Genomic DNA, 21299 nt, shown 5'->3' on the forward strand with positions numbered 1-21299 from the left:
AGAGCTGACCCACCATGGCTGAGCAGGGCGGCCGTCATGGGCCCTGAATCAAAGCCAGCTCCTTGTGTTAGAGAGGGGATAAGGAAAGCTGCACAGAGGATTGTCAAAGCAGAGCAGCAGAGGGTTTATTTTGCCACAGTGTCCTGCAAAGCCTTTGTAGAGGTCCAGAGAAAATGTGCTGTAACACCCAGTGCAATAGAGGGCTTAGCTCTGAACTGAGGCCCTGGCTTGGAAATGCTGTTCTTGAGAAACAACCTGCTGCTGTAGAGTTTGGGGTGGATGCTGGGGGGTTAAATTTTGCCCTTCAAACATGCTGGGCCTGACTACTCGCAGTTGCCAGCTGGAAGCAAGGAGAGAAAGGCTGAAAATTCAGAGGAACCCTGAACCCAGCCCTGGGTTTTTATAATGTTGAGTGAATCAAGCAAAAACTTGTGGCATAGGTTTTTATTCTGAAATCTGAAATACATTTTTAACAGCAGCTTTCTTAAAGCTCCCTCCTAAAGTGAGCAGAGAAGCATTTGGTCTTGCCTCCTTTTCCGTTCATTCCCTTTTCCTCTCTAATTTTTCCTTTGTAAAGAAACACTGAAACCAGAAGGATCTCTGAGACACCAGACCTGATCAAGCGTGGGGCAGAATCTGCTCATTCCAATTATCTGCCATCCTAATCATAAAAATATCACGGTGCACACTCCATATGTCATTTTTATTGAATTCATTCAGGAGTTTCTCGATTAATCTTTTATTATTCCTTTCCAAATCCCAGGGTTCCCATAACAGGGGCTGATCAGCTAAAGCAATTCTCACACAGAGAGGAAACAGTGAGAATTATTTTGGCTCTTGCATCCTTCATTCACGTCACCAGAATTCCCTATGGCCTTTTCTTTGAGTGCCTCCTGCCTGAAGACCCTGTGCCTTCAGTGCCTCAGCCCCTTGGCCCTCATCTCTCCAGACAGGAGAGCTGCCCCCACTAAGGAGAGCACTCAGCAAAACCCCATCCAAAGGAGGAGAAATGAACATTTGGTCAATAATCCCAGGCATAAGAGGTTCACTCCCAACACTTCTGGGAAGACACCTGGCCCAGACCAGCAGCATTTTGGTGTTTGTACTAAACATAGCATCAGTGGTATCAAGTAGATCCAATGCAAGGGAAAAACAGGACCCTTTTCAACCTGAAACCCTTGCCTTTCCTCATCTGAGAAATGTGACCTTTCATGGCTCTAGCAATGGCATGCCTTCCTACATGATTTTTCACTCCACCTCTGTTTATCTCTATGTTAGCAATTCCTATGCTGCCACATGCAGCAGAGAGCCTGTAGCAGTCCTTTCCAGCCAAAGCTTCTATACCAGCTCAATAAAAGAGGCAATAAAGGAGCTTTCCACCCCACACCTGGGATGCATCCCACCTGTGCGATTCCCTTCACCTAGCAGAATGAGACCTAAAGGTACTGAGGGTTTCCCCAGGCAGTTGTGTTGCCAATGAAAAAAATACTTCTGGGAGAACAGTAGCTAACTTTTTGTTATCTCCAGGGTAGGATATTCCTGTCCCAGTATCTTGTTTGGCATCTTCATCACCACCTCATTAAAGCTTCAGTTCATTAATTAAATATTTAATACATAAATGAGGTTCCTTTTGTACGGAGGAGCTGAGATCTTGTTGCTGGTGAGCGTGATGCTGTGTATCCTCCTGGGAGGCTCCAATTTGCCATACTAATTGCACGGAGACTCTTCAAAAGGCCCTGTGCTGAGTCTTCGGCTGCTGAGCAAATTGCGCGCTCCATCTCAGCAGGAGAGAAGCCTGAGCTGGGAAGACACAGAGCAGCAAAGCACTCTTCTCCACAGTCCCTGGCAGTCTGCAGAGATCACCCGTGTGACAGGGCACAGTGCAAGGCAGCAATCCCAAGACTGAAAATAACTTCCAGTCCTCATCTACATGGGTGTGCAGGGTGAGATGCAGCAGATCCCAGCTTTGCTAAATCGAGGAGGAGCCTTGCTAATTAGGGCTCTTAGATGGGTACCAGTTAAAAGCTTTCTATTTGCATTTTAAAAGGTCCCACTACTGCATCAGAGATTTCTACTCTCTTGGTTATATATATACTACCAGTTGACTCAGTACAGCAAAGATAGACTCTGGTAAAAGCAGAGGTGCAGAAAGGGGAAGCTGGAAGAAAGGAAAGGGGGCAAGAATCTCCCAAAGCAGATGGGCTGCTGGTGGAATAGAACCTTGGGCCAGCTGTAAAACCATACTGCTGCCTTACTCTGCCCTCATCTACACTTTTTTTGTCCCTAGCCTGCTGTTTGCTTCCATCTCTGTCATTGTGGTGAGAAATGAACTATTCATGTGGCTGAGCTGTGATAGAGAGGGTTGACACCTCCAGCAAGAGAGAGCGTAAAAGCTAATTATTTTTTTAAATCTTTGTTCAGCCCCTTCCCCTTCATTTCTCACACACACCCATTCCTGATACCCATATAGAAAAATTATTAGCCTTACTTCTATTGATATCTACATAAAGCTAATGATCCAAATTCCCAGTGGAAACTGCAATAACTAAACATGTGGTTTAACTCTGAGGCCCATTTCCTAGGCCAAAGGAGGGACACACCATTAGTGTATCAGTGAGAAAAACATTATGTTGTAGTAGTGTTCGAAATCCAGTAACTAAACTGCAAAGTCTTTAGACAGTAGGGATTAGAACCCCAGGCTTCCAACATCAGCAATCTGGCCTTTGTAAGATATATAAATCCTCCAGGGACAGGTGGCAGAAGGAATTGGAAGGGGCTTTGCCTCCCCATGTTAAAAGATGGCATCTACATGCATGAACCTTTTAAGAGGAGCACCTGACTTGGAAGATTAGGTAAGGAAGCTTTAAAAAGAGCTTAAGGAGGTTATTGGGGATGAGTTTTGAGGTGGAAGGGCTTTCCAGGAAGGTGAAAATGTAGATGGATTAAGGCTTTACTCTGGGAAGGTGAGGGGAGGAGGAGGGATGGCAGAGAGAACACAAATTACAGTAACAGGCTGAAGTAGAGAACACCGATTAAGAAACAAGCAGGAGGCTTTAGGTTGTCTGTGTGTGGTTAGGAGGTTCTTTATAAAATGAAATCAGGCTGCTAAACAGGGCCAACAAAGCCCTGTCTTACACTGTGATAGGAAGGGTCTTCCTTCCTGTGACGACCTGCAACCTCAAAATAGGTTTGTCAGAGTAGGTTTGTCTGGGCTACAAAGCACTTGACCCAGACTGCTTTACCTGCCCTACTCTTTTGTTGCTTTTCCAGGCCAGTTCCCCACAGCTTGAGTGTGAGAGGTCCTCACATGCCTGGATCTTGAATAGATCCAGTAACATCAATCCCCTCTTTCCTGTTCCATTGACCAGGGAGTCAAGCTAATGGAGAAGAGATACAAATCAGAGGGCACAGGTCTCTGGCACAGCTCCATAGGTCACCCAAAGGGACTGGATGTCAAGAAGTCAACTTCTCAGAGCACAGGAAAGGGAGAGGACACATGTGTTTCTGCTCTGACACATTTTTTGTTTCTTTTTTATCTTTCCTTTTAATGCTGTGTTAAGAAACGGAAGCTCTACAAAAATGGGGGATGGGGGGAAAGCTGAGAGAAGAAGGGAATATTAAAAACTGATGAAAGATTTGGGGGAAGACAGACATTTGGGGAAATGACTGGGTGGAACAGCAGTCTGTGGCAGCAGTGGGTTGCTGTGCTCAGGGGTGAGACAGAAGGGGTTGTGGCCTTCTTCTTTCTGCACACCAGAATGGAAGCGGATTGCTCGGACACTGAGCTGCACACAGGAACCACCGAGATGAACACAACGGGTGAACAAGTTCATCCACAGCCAATAAAACACCTCTGTGGGGTTAGGCACCACTTGGTGGTCAATAAACAAGATTTAGTACACTGGTGGTGGACAACCCTTCAAGGGCTATTTGGCCATGGCTAAGGGCCATTAAATGCAGATGCAGGAATTAAATAATGGAGACAACACAGTCTTAATCCAAGATCGTGTTGCAGTTCAGTGATGAAATCAGGGATCCAGCCCAAGTGTGTTGACCTTTGATGTCCTGCTCTGCTCAGGAGATCTACATCATCTCTCACTAAAGTCAAGTGCCAGACATGAGCAACCCTAGTGAGCAACCCTGTCCTTCCAATTCCTTCTCAGTCCATGCATTTGCAGGACTGAGAAGGAACTGGAAGGACAGGAGGTCTTCCTGAGCACAAAAACCAAGATAGGGAGGAGAAAGCCTCTTGATAGGGCTAGGTCTGGATAAAAGAAATTTTGCTCATATGAAATTTAGAAGGAGGTAGTATCAGACTATAGGTCTTCACATTTCTCCATTTGGCCCTTTTCACAACATTAAATTCACCTGAAACCATGCACGCCTGAAAAATCTCAGTGATGTCCAGCCAAGCATCTATCTTCCTCCAGCTGTCTTCAGAGAACATCTCCCATCATAGTCAGAGATAAATTTTCTCCATGGAGAACATTTTCCTCCTAATTACTCTAGAGGGAACAGCTCTGATGGTGCAGATCTTTCTCAAGTACAGTCCCTGGCATAGTAGAGTATAAATACCTGATCACATTCCCTGGCCCTATCCATATCTCATGGATAATATTAAATTACAAGGCTCTCTGTAGTGGGCTTAAGAACGAGGCATGACTGCCCAGGATCACAGAATGAGAGGAGTTTGAAAGCAGTGTCAAAACACTCCCATTACATGGAAATGAGCTTGTACCCAGACTTCTCTTTGTCAAAGTTTCTGTGACATGTACTGTCCAAAGCCATGGTTTACTGGGGAAGGGGGCAAGGGTTTACAAAAAATATGTATTTTTTCCCCACTAATTCTTAAATTTTTTTTAAAAAATAGATAAATTTGATAGTTCTTACCACTCTGGATTGACACATTCTATTTGCCTGGATCTTATGTTTTTCATGCCCTTGCTGCTGAAACTACTGCTGTGCACTAAAGCTGTAATAAGTTAGGTAAATCCCAGATTACTCTAAAACAAGCTATGAATGCTTTACTTCTCAGACTTTTTGGGGGTGGGGAGCAGGATGGTAGTCTCCTTTGATCCAGCTCTTCTTTTCTGTAACACTGAATTGTTTTGGATGACACCTGTCTGTTTTTTATGCTTCAAATCACAATTCCACCTTTTGCCCCCCACAAGACTTTTTTTTTAATGTTATTTCCTTATTAAGAACAGGAGGCAAAATTTTCCATTGTGCAACCCAATGAAGGGATACTAGTGGAGAGTTTGGTTGTACAGGATTTGAAGCCCATTAGATCCCCAGCATAAAATCTTGGCTGGGGTGAAAAGCTGTGCGGGTGCTGAGATGACAGCCATGATACTTTCCCATCACCAGTCCATGCTAGCAATTTATGGAGTTTGGATGCAGTTGCTGGCAATGACTTAACTGCCAGCATGGCCACAACAAATCACTTTCAGCATCGTGTCAGCTTTCTGTGATTAAATTGTGGATCTGAGAAGGCCCGGCCTCATGGGATCTGTATATAAGGGCAGACAAAGGCAGACATGAGTGTTGCCAGAGCCACATCCAGGAGAGAAATGGATGGGGGCACGGTTCTGCACAGCCACACAACCATTCCTGGGCCCCATGACTTGGAGCATGATGTCAGACAAAGCTAATGAGGGGGAACAGACCTGTCTGAGCCCTCTCCTTCAGCCTGTGCGAGAAATTCGTGCCTGAATGCTACATAGGGAGATGCCATCTGTTTTGGCTGGGTCAAGGATAGGCTGCCCTTCAAGTGGGGCAAATCTAAGCTGGTGAAGGCTAAACCCAGAAGCAGGGAGCTAGAAGAGAATGATTTTTTATGCCTGTGGGTCTAGTCCAGTTGGGATCAGGAGGGAGGGGTGAGGAGGACCTGCCAGCTGAAGTAAGCAAGGAGATGGAGGCTCACAGATCCTGCCCAGATGACAGGAATGAGGAGGGGTGGGAAGCTCCTGCCAAGTAGGGCTATGCCACAAGAAGGAAGATTAACTAACAGCTGAGGAGCTGATGGCAACAGCAACAGCCAGTTCAATCAAATAACTTCCAGCATACAGCAACAGCATTTATCAGGTCCTTACAGGCTACCCAAAACCATAATACCTAAATGGTTTCTACAGATGGTAGCATATCATTAACATTAGCCCTGTTCTTGCTTGCCCAGTGCACTATCTGCAGCACATTACCTACCCCACTATATTAGTTACCTAAAGAAAAGGCAGAGCTGTACAAAACAGCTGAAAAAACACTCCAAAACATAAGAGTGGTTTAAATAAGCCGGGTCTTCCCTTTTGTGTCCATAAACACCTGCTGTGATGCTTTTGCATGTGTCCATGGAACCTCTTGCAAATCCAGGGTGGGATATGTTTTCCAAATGAACAGAAGAGTTAAGTTTAAGAGTAAGCAAAGGTAGTGGAAGCAGTCAAGAGTGATCTGTCCCTCTCGCTTCCACAGGTAAGATGCAGCAGGCAGAAAGGAGATAATTCTCATCTCAATTATACAGGCATGGCTCTGAAGACAGTCCACAATCCTTCAGAGGGCATTGGTATGACTGGGACCAAAACCTGCCCAAAGGGTGCTAAAGGTAAAACTAACTTCTATTCCTTAAATATCCCAAACCTCAAATAACATTTGCAGTAACAGCAGGACCATGGTCTCAGGTAGAGGGTCCAGGAATACCCAGATTCTTGTATCAAATCTACACTTATCAGTAGCTCTAACACTGGATATTAAGCTAATGAGATATATTGCATGAATAATATGTCCAAGGCCTTTTTTGCCCATTGAACTAAAATTGACAAATCCCACAAACTCCTCTTGATTTCGCTTTCATTGCATATAGCATGAGCATTTCTCCCAAGGTCTACAAAAGACAGAGGCTGCATTCTTTGTGACTCACTGAGCTATCATCTGGTGACTGAAGGTGTAAGACAGACCAGATGTCTGCTGGGGCTACTGTCTGCAGGGCCTGCAGAGCTGCCTGGTACCAAATCACAGGGGAAGGTGCCACCCTCTCAGACCTGCCAGGGAAATTGCTTATGTGATCATTCCCTAACCCACAGCAGTTAAAATAAAGCAGATTAGAGCTGAGTGGGGTCATTTTGGTGGGGACTGCATTGGCAAACTGCTCCCACTAACATCTGTGCGGCATAGCTGGCTGTAAAAGGGTAGGCAACCTCTTCCATTGCTGCAACTGGATCCAGAAAGGGATATGCACTCTGAATCAGACTAGGGCTAATCATCTTATTTCTAAAAAGAATCAGAAGCTTTCTTTTGGCATAATCCCTTAAATCTTTCTAGCTACTTTTTTTGTCTCCCAGGGCACACTGCTGCCAGTTTTCAGTAGAATGCTGATGCACTCTTGCAGTGAAGGGGGAGACTTGCAAGAGAAGCCACCAGATTGTCTGTCCCAGGGCTGATGGCACAGAAGTCTTTCACTCTTTCTTTCCCTAGAGTTTAGGAGGCTCAATTCAGTTGCTTAAACACAGTCATCTAGAGCCATGGAGCAATTCCCACATGACCTGAAGTTACCACTTTGGAAGGGCACAGGTGTTGGTAATCTGCAGCAGTTTCAGATACCCATGTGCATCTTTAGTAGAGGAAAAGGCAGCTAAATTTACACAACTCAACTGAGCTATTAGGTCAGCAATTCAGAGGTTTTTTTCTGACAACTACTATTGCAAGGGTCAGCCAGTGGCAAAAGTTTGCAGACCATATTCAATAAACACATTTGTTATGTGAAACAATGTAGGCTTGCATCTGAAAATGTAAAAGATGCAGCTAGACACATTTGGGTATTTTCCAAAGTACTTAGGGAGCCTGCATGCAGGATTCCAACTTCTAGTCAAAACTGCACCAAGGAAAATTAAAGTCTTCTCTGGTGACTTTCAAAATTCCAGGTGCTTGCACCATATAGCAACACAGAGGCTCAAGCAGGAGCAGAGTTTACCAGCCCCAAACAGAGGCGTGGCACAAATGCAGTCAAGCATTAGGCTAAGGAGCATGCAGCTACATCCTTTGCCTCTGGTGCTGCTCAACACTGTGCTAAAGGTGCTGAAACATGGGTGGCTACTCAAGGGCAAGGATGGAGCCTCAGTTTTCAGTACTCTGCTCTGTCATAAATTCATAGAATGGTTTGTGTCGGAAGAGACCTTAAAGATTTAGTTCCAATCCCCCTGCCACTTTCCACTAGACAAGGTTGCTCAGGCCCTCACCCAATTTGCCCTTGAACACTTCCAGGGATGGGACGTGGAACTTTCTGTAAGCATGATGGGAAGAAATTATTTCAACTCTTACCCCATCACATAAAATAATTTTTTTTTGTCATAGTGGGGCCTCAAATTTAACTCAAAAAACTAACCCTAATTCCCCTCTTCCTCCTTCCTCAAATTATTGATTCCCTCTTCCAAAGCACAATGGCTTCTGTGTGCCTTCTTCATTTTGTTAATTACTCTTACCCAGCCAGAGGTAGGGAAGGAGGAGACCAATGCTATGTGAATGGATCTGACCCATCACCTTTTACCACAGCAATTCCAAGTGACAAACACACTTAGGAAATCCAATTAGTGGGGAATCCACAGGATGCAACTGTTCATAAGCAGCACTCATTGAATACATTGGCAAATACACATGCAAAACGAAGGTTTGTTCAAGAGTGGATAAACATGCTGCATTGATTAGACAGGCAGCTGTTAAAAGTTTGTTTGTCTCTCTCAGATTAGTCAAACAAGAGGATAGATAGACAAGTAGATAGGCTGACAGACAAACATATAGATAGAATTGTTCCTGCTAAAGTGCAGGTCAGATTTTCAGGGAGGTGGTTTGGGTAAAATCGATAAACCAATTTCTGGAAGCCGGAGTGCCGCCCGTCATTAGAAAAAGGCCTCTGAAACCACCCCATGCTCGGCTGTGAGATCTCTCTTCATGGGTTTCAATGAGAGTGAAATTGAGTGACTTCAATAATTTCATGCCGGGTTATGGGAGGAAGGTGAGGAAGGGTGAGTTCCCAACCATCTAATAGGTCTCTAACAGCTCGATAATTGGCCCATCCTGTGGGTGATTAAGGATGAAAATAACTAATTTCCGCTCATCTTACAGACTAATCAGATCACCTCACCCCTATCATTTTCTCCTCTATTTAAAGATGCAGTCTCCTTCTTTCTGGCATCAAAGGCTAGCAGGATGCAATTATTTAAGTTAGTAAAGAAGGAGTTCAGGCCAGACTGGTGTTAGTGAGTTGAAGATACCGATTGGTTGCTCTGTAATAAACCTTTTACTTCTGGTTTCTGCTACAGTCCTCCAGCCTCCTGTGCAACACAGGAATCCTGCTACCAGAACCCAGTGCTCCGCACTGGAAATAGAGAGGGTTGGGCTCAGACATTGGACCCAAATCTGAATATTACAACACTTGGACATCATCCCCAGTTTTGTCTTCCTAGCCATGTTTTCAAGAGTTTGTCTGGCTGGTGATTTCTGGTTAGAAAGGCCAACTTTCAGTGCTATTGCTATCACAAAAAATTCCATATACAGCAGATTAGATACAAGGCACACATCCTGTGTGGTTCCACTGAGGCTTCTTGGGCGCCAAGAGCAGGCAAGAGACCACAAAGATGGAATTAAGGGCTGAACAAATCACACTCTGGAGTGGAGATCTCATTTTACTCCTTGCCTTGAAGCTGTGCTCCAACCTCGATTGTGTTACTTCCTTCATGACTCAATGCAGCAGTAAATGTTTTGTCCCAGTTCAGGCTAGTCCTTGTCTAGATTCATGGCTGTGCCTTTACAAACCCCTTAGGGAGGGTCACAGACATTGGTTCTTCATGCCCCACCTGTGTACATAGGTCTATAAAGATGTTCTGGATTATATGGGCAGGTATGTCCTGGTTTAGTGCTAAGCTGAGTGCTGGCAGTACTGGTGGGAAAGGCACAAGTGATGGGAAGATTGGTGTGACAACTGTCCTTGACTAGTCCACACTATAAAAGAAGCAGGGAGGTCCTTCTTCAGGGGAAAGATTTGGACTTTCTTTCACCAGAGGCTGCTGTGAAAGTTTTTCACAGCAACTCAGAGAAACCTCAGAGAAACGCAGGGAAAGCCCTCAAGCTCATGTCTCTCTCCCCATATGAGAAGCTTGCAGTACACTGTTTTAAATCATAAGTTTCATTCTCCAGATTCCTCTGCAGTATGCCCTGTGTTCTCAAAAGATTATGGTATACCCATGAAAGTGTGGAATAAAAAAGCCAGATTTTTCCTGAGAGAGAAGAATAGAGAAAAAATAAAATCCAGTTGGCAGAGATTTCTTCATCATGCCTGCCATTCTGGGTACCAAACACACCCTTCTACAAGTCTGCAATGGGCAGACTGTGGTTCATACAGGAAACTCAAGCACAGCTGTTGCAATACCATGAGTCTCTGTCAGGAGACCAGAGATCAAGCTGATGGAACTGAGACTGAGACCTTAGTGGTGGCCTTGGCACTGCTATTCCTTTGCACTGAGCAATTAAGCAGTATTCACAGAGGGAGAACTCCAGTCCTGGAATTGAATTGGGTCAGTTCACTGGCATAATCCTGATTATTTCCAAAAAGTCCAGTGTCAAGCCCTATTTCTCTGAATGTAGCAGAAACCATAATGAATGCAGTTTTCTCCCTCATTATTTTCTCATCTACTTCTCCAGTTAGTCCTGTGTCCCACACATCTTGTCTACCTGCTTGCTTTCAGTGATACATTCCCAACTTCCATCACTTCATTTCATCCACGCTTTTGCTGCTATTATCCTGGAAACCTCTTGGCCCTCATCATTTCTGCCTCATGCGTTAAGCAGTAGCCTTTCCTTCATCTCCAAGAAAGGACAGCTTCATTTTTCCTGGAAGGAAAGATCCAAATCTCAGTTACTGGCCTTCATCATATCTCTACCAAGAAGGATGTCACTGCTGTGGCTTCTTGATAGGACTTCTTTTTCAGGCACATCCTTCATTGCTTCTGCTATGGAACTAAAGTCATCCTTTCCCCAGAAGAAAGCCATTTATGCACTCTTAGCTCTACGCACCCTCATTCAAAAAAGATGAACAAAGATGAACAAAGCTGTAGGTATGACAAGCCAAAACATCCTACCACTCATCCCACTCTCATCAAAAGCACATCTTTGCTCAGGACATAATGATCCCAAAGCAGAAATAGCTGCTATTATTCCCTATCATCACAGCTTCCCTATTTCTCACCAAATGTACCCCATCTCCAGCCACCATATGCAGCCTGGGCAGGTTGCCAGCTCATTTTGCGTGTGCTGCTCTGCAATGCTGGGATTCTGCAATCAGGAGCAGGCCTGGTAGCTAATGGCAAGCAGGCCTGTCTGTGCAAGGACATCTCCCAGTGTCTTGAATTTCAGTCTGGGCTCCTGTGTGTTTGCTAACACCCTCCGACAGCCCATCAACAAAGATGATGGAACGCCAGTCATTTGCAAGGCAGGGGTTGAAGGCCGGATTCAGCTTTACCAAGGCTTCAGTGCCCATTACAGTGTGCAAGAACATTCCTGGGTTCTCTCTGGGCAATTGTTTCAGAGGTTCAGGGAAGCATAGCTACAGGGCTGTGGAGCTGTCACAACGTGAATGAGTGAGATTTGAAACTTCTCGGCCGAAACGCATGGCAAAAGTAAACCTCAAAACTACAGCTCAGAGAAGCGAACCCTCCCACACCTCTCAAGGGCTCCCATGTCTCTCTGGCAGTGGAAAGGCCACTGCCATTAACTGCTTCACTGCTGGCTCATAGAAGGAGAAAGCAAAACACCTTATTCAGAACTACAGTAAGGATCTCATCTTGGCACCTCAGCGTGGTGTTTGCAGACTGTTGGTGAGGCTTGGTAAAAAATTCCCACTTTCATTCCTTTTGGTTCTAACCTGCCTGCAACATTCACATGCGGTTGAAAGGAGACCACAAGCAAGATGAGAACCCAAGAAATAATAAAAGGGGGTCCCTTTGACAAACTAAGGTAAACAGAGTAAATAGTAATAGAAAATATTTTGCTCTATGAAATGTGAGTCTTTTTCTCCCCTTTTTCCAGCTTGTGGAAGATCCCTGTGCAAATGGCAATTTCCTTACGTCCATAAGCTATTAGAATTTATATACCACTATATGAGAAATATACTGTTTTGTCACATATTTTGGTGGTCGAGTGACTCCAAATATCCAGTTTGTGAGCTGCAGTGCTTAGTCCCTGTTGGCCTCACTTGGTAACTTCCTGCTTATCCATTATCCTGTTGATAAGCATTTCCAGTGTGAAAATCTACTTGTGGGGTTTTCAACTAAATTTTCTTGATTTCAAACTCCTTCTCAGAGTTCTCAAGTTAAGTGAGTTAGCAATTCAGTTCTATATATCAATAATACCTAACAGCCCTCGTGTTCCCAGACAGCACACTGGGAAGAAGAGGGTTGGAGGAAGGGAAGGCAGCCACACACTCAATAAAGGCATTTTGAGAAATTTACACAGTTGTGAAATTACTTTTTTTTTCCTTAATGGTTTGCCAAGCTCCAGGATGGAGGCAGCAGCAAGATAAGAAGTGCAGAGTCTTACATGCTTTCAGGTTTCCTTGCAAGTATCTCATATGGCTCTGGTCACCCGTTCAGTATGCATTCGAGTATGTGCTTAGAATTAATTATTCCCAATGCCCAGAAGACTATTCCAGCTTTTCCAGAGAGACCCATTCTAACAGTTTCCAGCATATATGTAAAGAAACCCAGGCTTACACACATGACTGAATAAAGGCAGGCTGGTGATTGAAGTCTTCACTACTAATTATGTAATTATGTGCGTGTAGGCACAGACACATAAGCAGGATGCACGGCTCAGCTTACCTGCTCCACTGCACGTTCCCCCACCAGTTTTCACTGCAGCTGGGCTTCTGTCCCTTCTCCAGCACAACGTGCCACATTCACTCACAGAACTGATCTGCCCTCAAAACCACTTCTCTCACATTTCTAAATCTCTTGGCATAAAACCTGTTATTCTCTTGACATTAGGCTATTCAATACCTGTCACTTCCCCCCTTCAAAAAAAAATTGACTTCCAAGTGACATTATATGATAAGCAGTTATATACTGTGACTTCTAACCAGATGAAGCCCTTCCATCACTAGAGGCAACACAGAGCACACGGGATAAATGCTTGCCATCACAGAGTCCTTCTGCTTGCTGCCTCAAGTAAGGAGCTGCTCCTCGCTCACAAAGCCCTGCTGTTTGAACCTGCTCTGCAGCTCTGAGGAACAGACTCTCTACATGGATATCTGCAGTAGTCCCAGTGCCAGAAAGGCTGGTATTCTCTAGGTTACATTTGCAAACAGATTCAAACCCTCTTTTTTTCTTTGCTACCCCATTTTACCAGTTCATTGATAAAATTCCTATCTCAGCAAAAACGCTTGACATTAATCTGGTCTATCAACTTTTGGGTCTGGAGCAGCACCTCACAGACTGTTGCAAACCTGGAAATATATCCATGGTGTATCTTACCCTGAGGAAACCCTAGTCTCTTTCCAAACAATGGGGATGTAGGTCATTTAACACTACCGAAAAATACCTCCAGAATGCAAAGCAATACAGAACCATGGTACACAGGAGTTTGGACTGAAAGCAAAGCTGAGTTAATACTTTACTGCAAGCAAAGAGCAAACTGCAGAGGGAGACTGGGTGTGGCCAAGACACCAGGACTCAATCCCTATTTTTCTGGTTAGTAGGTCCAAGAGGCCCCAGGATCTCAGTCATGTTTTGCAGCTGATGGCAGGTATTTCTGCGAGCCTCGTGCCCTGTCCTGTTGTGCCAGTACAGAGCACTTCTGGTTAGGACTCATCTGAGTCACCCAAACTCCCTCACCATCTTATGTTTTCATGGGAGTCGCAGGACCCCTCAAAAGTCAATAGTAATGAATAGTATTTTTAATATAATAGCACTCAAAATAAAGAAAAGGAACTCATACTTTCAGCATCTTAGAGTTTTCTGGGTTGTAAAAAAAGCCCACCCAGCCAGCAGTTTGTCATGGAGCTTAGTTCTGCCGTAAAATGCTAATCAGCCTGAACAGTCACGTCCCCCCTGCACCATATCTTTTTATGAGCACATTAACATGGTCGTTAGGAAGAGGGGACTCATATGGACACAAACACGCACCACAGTCATTTATTTCCCCCTCAGACTCCATCCTGAGTGACTCTAATTCATTAGCAGGAAGCGGTTTTCCATCTCCTCGTTCGAGGTGGTTTCTGGTTTCTGGAAACCCATACATACCCAGACTACCAAATTGTGTCCCCATAGAGCATCATTTACTCCCTAGGACAGATGTCACGGGAGCAGGAAGCAGGAACATCTCCTCTGCAAGGAAGAACACTCGTGCTCTCTGGAATCTTCATGAGGAGTCATGTTGTTGAAATAAAATACAAATGAGAAGGTTAAAAGTTATAAATTCACTGAATCACTGGAGTGTGGTACAGGACAAACAAAAGACTTTGTGAAGAATGAGAGAATAACAAAACCTGTAGGAACCAAAAGCCATTACCTGAGAAGTAAGAACTGGAGGATACTATGAATCAAACTACAAAGCCAAAGAACAATTTAGCTTGAACTTTGTGATCATTAACATTGTAAAATGTCCATCCATAACCTATGATGAGCCCTTATTCATGTAAGCCCTTTCCTCTTAGAGCATGCATGGTAAAATAAATGTGCCCTGTATCTTTAAACCAAGAGGAGAGAAGGAAAAGCCAATTACTATATTTTTAGGTTGTTAGGCATACAGGAAATGGCAGGTTTTTATTGTTCAAAGAGTATAAAATTGAGCACCTGGCATACTGAAGGTGTGCTAGCTTTGTGGATTTAACACCTATCACCTATTTCTGCATAGACATGAAATAAAATCAAATATCTCTCCTCTGTGCGTGGACTGGCTTCTTGCACACAGGGTTAAAGAACCCTGTGCTAGGGATAACAGTGTCATGTGGATCACTAGATGCAGCTACTTTCTGTTTGGAGTAAGGGCCTGTCAAAGATTTGATAAAAGTCACCTTTTTCCTTCAGATACCAAAAACGATCCCTCTGTATGTGATATAAAGATAGAGCTGGGAATAAAGTTTGGTGATTCAGATAGAGAGATACAGGTCACTGCCACTCAAGCTAAGAGAGAGCTAAAGCCAATTTTGGGAGTAGATAGCCAATCTCTAGAGGGCACCTTCAAACACACTGGCAGTGTGAGATGCAGACTGAAGGAGATCAAAGAACACAAGGACATTGGTCTTGTGGGTGTAACGCCCTGACTGGCAGGGAAAAGGAAAAGGATGACCCCCATCTCTGCGTTCATGGCACCCAGACCCAGAGCATCTCTGACAGGCCCAGGGTGTGACTGCATCCTGCCTTAGTCCCCTTCTTGACAGATCCCATCCACTTGGACTAAACAAGAATAAGGCAGAAGGAGCTTCAGTGCAAATGATTTCTTTTCTCCCAAATTCTTTCTTTTTCCCATATCAGTGAATTGTCCCCTCTTTCCATCTCCTATTCATTCCCTATCTCACTGTATGCAAACCACAATCCCCCTTTTCTTCTTTCTGCTTTATTTTCCTGAACACTCATTAACTACTCACAAAGGACCGTGCCTGGCAGATCGGTGCTGCAATTATCTTCTGGTTCTGACCCGTGTTCAGCGGTCAGAGATTAGCATCAGCAATAATAATGGAGTGTGAGATGCAGGCAGCTGCATGCTGGGGATTTGACAAGTGTCCAGACTGCTGGAGCCAACGTGAGGGGAAGGGAATCACACAGGGGACTGTGTCCTCGGGAAGGTGGATGTGGACATTTCAGTTTTTCCTTCATGCCTATTCAGGGAAGATGATCAACTTGCCCTCCAGTATTCCAATTGGAAATCCTATCCAACTCCTACTCATTCTGAGGCACCCATGAACCTAAGGGAGGCAGGGGGCCATTTCTGGTACAGGTACCCTCCTGACTTCAGCTTCACTTTTTCTTTTTTTTTTTTTCATTTTCAAAGTGTAAAACCCACCAGGAAAATAGAACTCCAAATCATACACATCAGCAAGGAAGTACCTCCCAGACTGCTAAAATAAAGACTCCTGCCTTTTCCTACCCCCAGTAAAGGATAGGAAAAAATATTTGACTTTCCTGACTTTCTGAATGCCCCCCCAGTGAGGGCCACCATGCAACTTTCATGTTTCTGTCCACACACTCGTCTGTTTGAGGCATCCATCCATCTCAGTCCACCATACTGTAATTAAGATTCCACAACAGGCTTCTGTTGGGTCTCCTTCTCATTTCTCTCCGTTTTTCAACAGCTTTGTTTTCTAAAAACTGTGGCTTTGTTTGTATATGGGTTTATTATTTCTTGTTTTCAGTTACTGCAAACAGGCTCTGACAAACAGGTAAGCTTGAGAAAATAGTTGATCTTTGGCTCAGTCTTATCTCCTCTATCCATCAATACCATTAAGGCTGTCTCTATGTCATATCCTTGGCTGAACCTTCAACACAGCAAGTCCAGGCTGTCAAAACTTTCCAGGCAATGTTGGAATTTCCAAAAGATGTCACTTAACATCTTTTGGATACCACCTTTGTTTTTGCCTCCCTCAAAGGGGAAAAATTGTAGACAAGATTCCTAAGTTTGGGGATGTATGAGTTCAGTATTAAACTCAGTCTGTTTATCTATTTGGCAATAATAAGCTTAGCAGATAGACAGCAAAAAAAACTCCAACCAACCAAATAAAAAAGCCTCACAAACACAACAAAAAATGACAGATACAAGTACATCTATTAAAAGAATGGTTATGAACTTTGCTCATACTTGTTTCCATTTAAGGTGCTTAAACCACTCCTGGCCTGATTTGAAATATCCAGACCTTTTGAGAACAGGAAGAGAATTCTCATCAGTACAACCTTTTTTCAAAAGATGACTTCAAATTCATCCTGCTTCTGGTTATCTTAGAAATAACATGAGAACAGACCCTATCAGAGCATATCACTGTTCCCTGAATCTGGTATCTGCACACACCTGGACATTTGGAAGTGCAGTGATAATGAAAAAGAAAAAAAAAATTAATTGAAAGTTTCAGAGCCTCAAAAACTGATCAGCTTGAGATTTGGAGAAAGTTCAAATTTGATTTGCATTGTAGCTGATTAACCTTGTTCATCCTAAAAATATCCCTTAGTATAGTTTCACAGTTATAAGATGTGTGAAAAAATGACAGAAAGAAAATGCTAGGAAACAATTGCTTGAGTTGATAAAATGTTTGATAAAATGTTTGCAGTTCAAGTGGCCTCACACCCACTATTGTGGTTTCAATATAAATTTTAATTTTTTTTTATTATTATTCTTTACTGGCACAAAAATTTTCAGCAATTAACTTCAGATTTCTATAGGCAAGTATTTACACCAGGAGCTGCTACCTGCTAGTTTCCCTTAAATAGGAAACAATATTATGTGTGAGATGACCAATCACAGTGACAAACTGAGTGAAGACAGAAAGAGCTATGCGGGGAAAAAAAAAAAATCAAGGGAGGGGGAGAATAGTAAAGGAGCAGCATTCCACTTTTCTAAACACAAAACATGAGTTGAACAATGACAAGGTTGCCTTCAATTCCAGTCCACCCATTTCAAAGGCAGAACACGTTCAAGAACGAGAGGAATAGCGGATTTGTCTTTACAAACAAGCTGTGGGTTTGCTGGTAGGTAAAACTAGCACTGGGAGATAAAAGAAACAATGGGAAGGATTTCACTGATTGATGAATGCAAAAAGATATTTGCTTTTACAAATAAACTTTAGGTTTGCTGAATTAGACATTGAAAGTGAAAGAAACAATGGGGAAGAAAAACCCCTAAAATTCCATAAGCATTAAAAATTAAAAGGGAGGGTTATTCATTAGAGGGGAATCTCTGGTATCAGGCATATCGGGAAGCCTGTACCTCTCAACTACCTCAGCCAATGGGGAAAGAGAGAAGGGAAATGTGGCCGGGAAATTAGGATCAAAAGGGAGGCTGCATCCACCAAAAGTTTAAGAGATCCTAGGGGAATGCCCCATGGCCTCTCCCTTTATTCAAAGTAAAAGGACTCCTCTGTCTCTTTTTTGGACATAAACCTCTGATGTTTGTGGATTAATTTTCCTAACAAAGAAGATTTGTAGCAACATCCACAGTTTTCACCTGAAGGACACCTGGTTCTAGCCAGCCATGGGTAGAGTTTATCACATAAACCCTTTTTAGTAGCTGTAGTGAAATCATTAATTGATCATTTATCATCTCCCTGGAAATGAATAAATTCCCACATGTGCTCTCTCCCTTGCTGTTCAGAAGAGCACAGGATTTTGTCACGGAATGGACTAGGCAGATAACCCCACACTTATGTGTAACCTTCTAGATATATTAAGTTCAAGCCATGCTGCTTCTGCTGAGTGAAAGTCTGAACTCCCACGAATTACTTATTCCCATTTAGTACATGAACAGGAGATGCTGCTTTGCAGGGCTGTCGATCCAGCGTGAAACTCACTTTGGAAAACTGTTTTTAAGGAGAATATCTGCATGACGGGGGGGAGAAGGTGGAGGAATAAATCTCCTGGTACTTTTGTTCATTATTTAAAGCAACTGTTATTTTCTCTCTCATTTTTGCTTTCAAATTTGATATCTAAGAGACAAGATTTCTTCTACTAGGCGTCACTGGGGGAAACAGAGCATGCAATCTGTTTCAGAGAATGCTTTATTCCAGCATTTCAGGCAGGAGAAAGGTCCAGAGGAGATGAAAGAAGCAGCAACCAGGAACCTGAAGAGACTTTGAAATGCAGCTCTGATCTTTCCTTGTTCAAAACTCACACAAGCCACTTCTTTGGGTGCCTCTGTATGGCATAATAATGCCACCCTGGCCTGTGTCAGCAACAGTGTGCCCAGCAGGACCACGGCAGTGATGGTCCCCTTGTGCTTGGCACTGGTGAAGCTGCACCTTGAGTGCTGTGCCCAGTTCTGGGCCTCTCACTGCAAGAAGCACACTGAGATGCTGGGGAGGTCCCAGAGAAGGGCAACAGAGCTGGGGAAGGGTCTGGAGCACAAGTCTGATGAGGAGCTAAGGGAGCTGGGATTGTTGAGCCTGAAGAAAAGGAAGCTCAGGGGAGACCTTACTGCTCTCTGCACCACCCTGAAAGGAGGCTGTGGTGAGGTATCAGCTGGCTGCCTCTCTCAGGCAACCAGTGACACAAGATGAGAGAAACCATTCAAGAAATGAGTGGATATGGGATTTAGTGCCATGGTCTAGCAGACAAGGTGGTAGTTGGAAAAGATTGGACTTGAAGTCCAATCTTGACTTCAAGATAGATCTTGAAGATCTTTTCCAACCTAAATTATTCTGGGCACATACCTTGTCTAACACTACCAGATACAGAACTCAAGGAAGGGAAAACTAGGAAGTGGGGTCTGTTATTGGGATAAAATCTCTCAGGGTTCCTCCTACCAAGCACCACTACAGAAAGTAATCCTAATGAACATCTGACCAATGCACTCAGGTCCCCACGTCTCTTAACTGGTCTTGTGGTTCATCACTAACTGCTCTGCACTGTCAGGACTCACCAGGTTGCAAAACACTAATGAAGCTGCAATGCCTGATCGTATCCATTGGTTTCTTCCAGAAGCTAACAGCCATGGGCCTCAGGAGGCTTCAGGTCATGCTGAGCACAGCTGTCTTTACTGAAAAAAGTGTCTCAGATCTGACCTTAAGACTCCAGAGCCAGCCCTTATGGTACTTGATGCACTCTCATAACTGAACTTTGCAACTTCTTCTGTCCCTAATGTCCTAGCAATTAACCAAACCCGTACCAGCATGCCACTTGGTGCATTTCCTTTTTTAAGACCAGCAGTTTGCCAAGGATAACTCATACACTATAGACAAGGCCATCAGATAAATAGAGAGTGCATAATAACCTGGCATGCCTTTATGAGACCAGGAAAAACCAGTATATCGTGGGATTTCAGGCAGGGAGTACAGCATCAGCAAGCTGGAGAGGAGAACATTATTAACGAAGCACTTTGTCTGAGCTCCTTGATAACTTTGGGTGAGGTAAGCTGGAGGATATGTTAACTCTGTGCATACACAGAATGGGCAAGCCTGGTGACTGTTAATGGCTTTGTTAAATCATTTCTCTCAGTGAGTCTGTCTGTAATAAAGGATTGCTGCAGCTACCCTCATTTTTTAAGCTGCTTTGAGTTTTCCACATGGAAAGTATTAGGTGCTGACATTACATCTGTAAAATTAAGGGCCTAAAAAGGTCAAAGTCATCAGCTTAATTTTTGCAAAGAGGATTGAGCAACATTGGGATCTCAGGGTATCTGATTAGTTATACATTACAGTTTTTTCCGTTGTCTGCTCTACTGTACTTTGACTATGTTTTCTCTCTCAAAGGTTTGTGGAGGCTTTAAGTTAATTTTGTGATAGCATAAGGTACCAGACTGCCAAACTGCAAGATTAAAAGGATCCTACATGTTTAGATCTGCAAGAAATATCAGCACCAGCTACCCTACCCATTATCCCATCTCCCTTTCCCACACTCCCTTCCTACCCTAAAATAACCTCAGCAATTAAACTGAGGAAGGACTCACAGAAGGAAGGAAAACTGCAGTCTCTGTGTCCCACTTTGTCCCAGCCCTCTCTGGCTCACTGCCCAACAGGAAGGCTATTTATACCAAATTTTTTTTCAGGGGGATGATGAAGGGCTCTGCTATATCTCATCTCCCAATCTGATGGGCAACTAATCAGCCACCAAATCATAATGATTTTCAGATGTGGAGCAGGGTCAGAAGGCAGAGGTGAGAAGCATTAAACCTCCTGCCAATTTGCACACATGCAGTCACCTGAGCTTGAGCTGTGTAGGGTAACAAGTAACATCCACCAAAGCGAGCACGAACAATGAAAAATGTGAGCCAACTGTCTCTGTTTGGATAATCAGCTCTCTTTCTCCAGGCCATAGAATGGCTTGGGCTGGAAAGAAGCTTAAAGACCTCTTACTTCCAACGTCCCTACCATGGGCAGGGACACCTTGCACATAATCAGGTTGTCCGAACTTTGTTTGAAGGAAGCAAAGGTATTCTAGTTGACAAAGAAAGGAGACAACATTCACTCCAGCACGCTGCCACTGAGCCACATCCACCCCAGCCTCAGAGGAGAAAGAAAACAGTCAGACAAGCCTTTTTGGTGGGCTACAATTGCAATACCAATAACTTTTTCAGAGCTTGCTAATCCTAAACTCTTCACGATTTCTATGGACTCTATCATCTTG

Source organism: Serinus canaria, chromosome 1, assembly GCF_022539315.1.
Source record: "Serinus canaria isolate serCan28SL12 chromosome 1, serCan2020, whole genome shotgun sequence".
NCBI lineage: Eukaryota > Metazoa > Chordata > Aves > Passeriformes > Fringillidae > Serinus > Serinus canaria.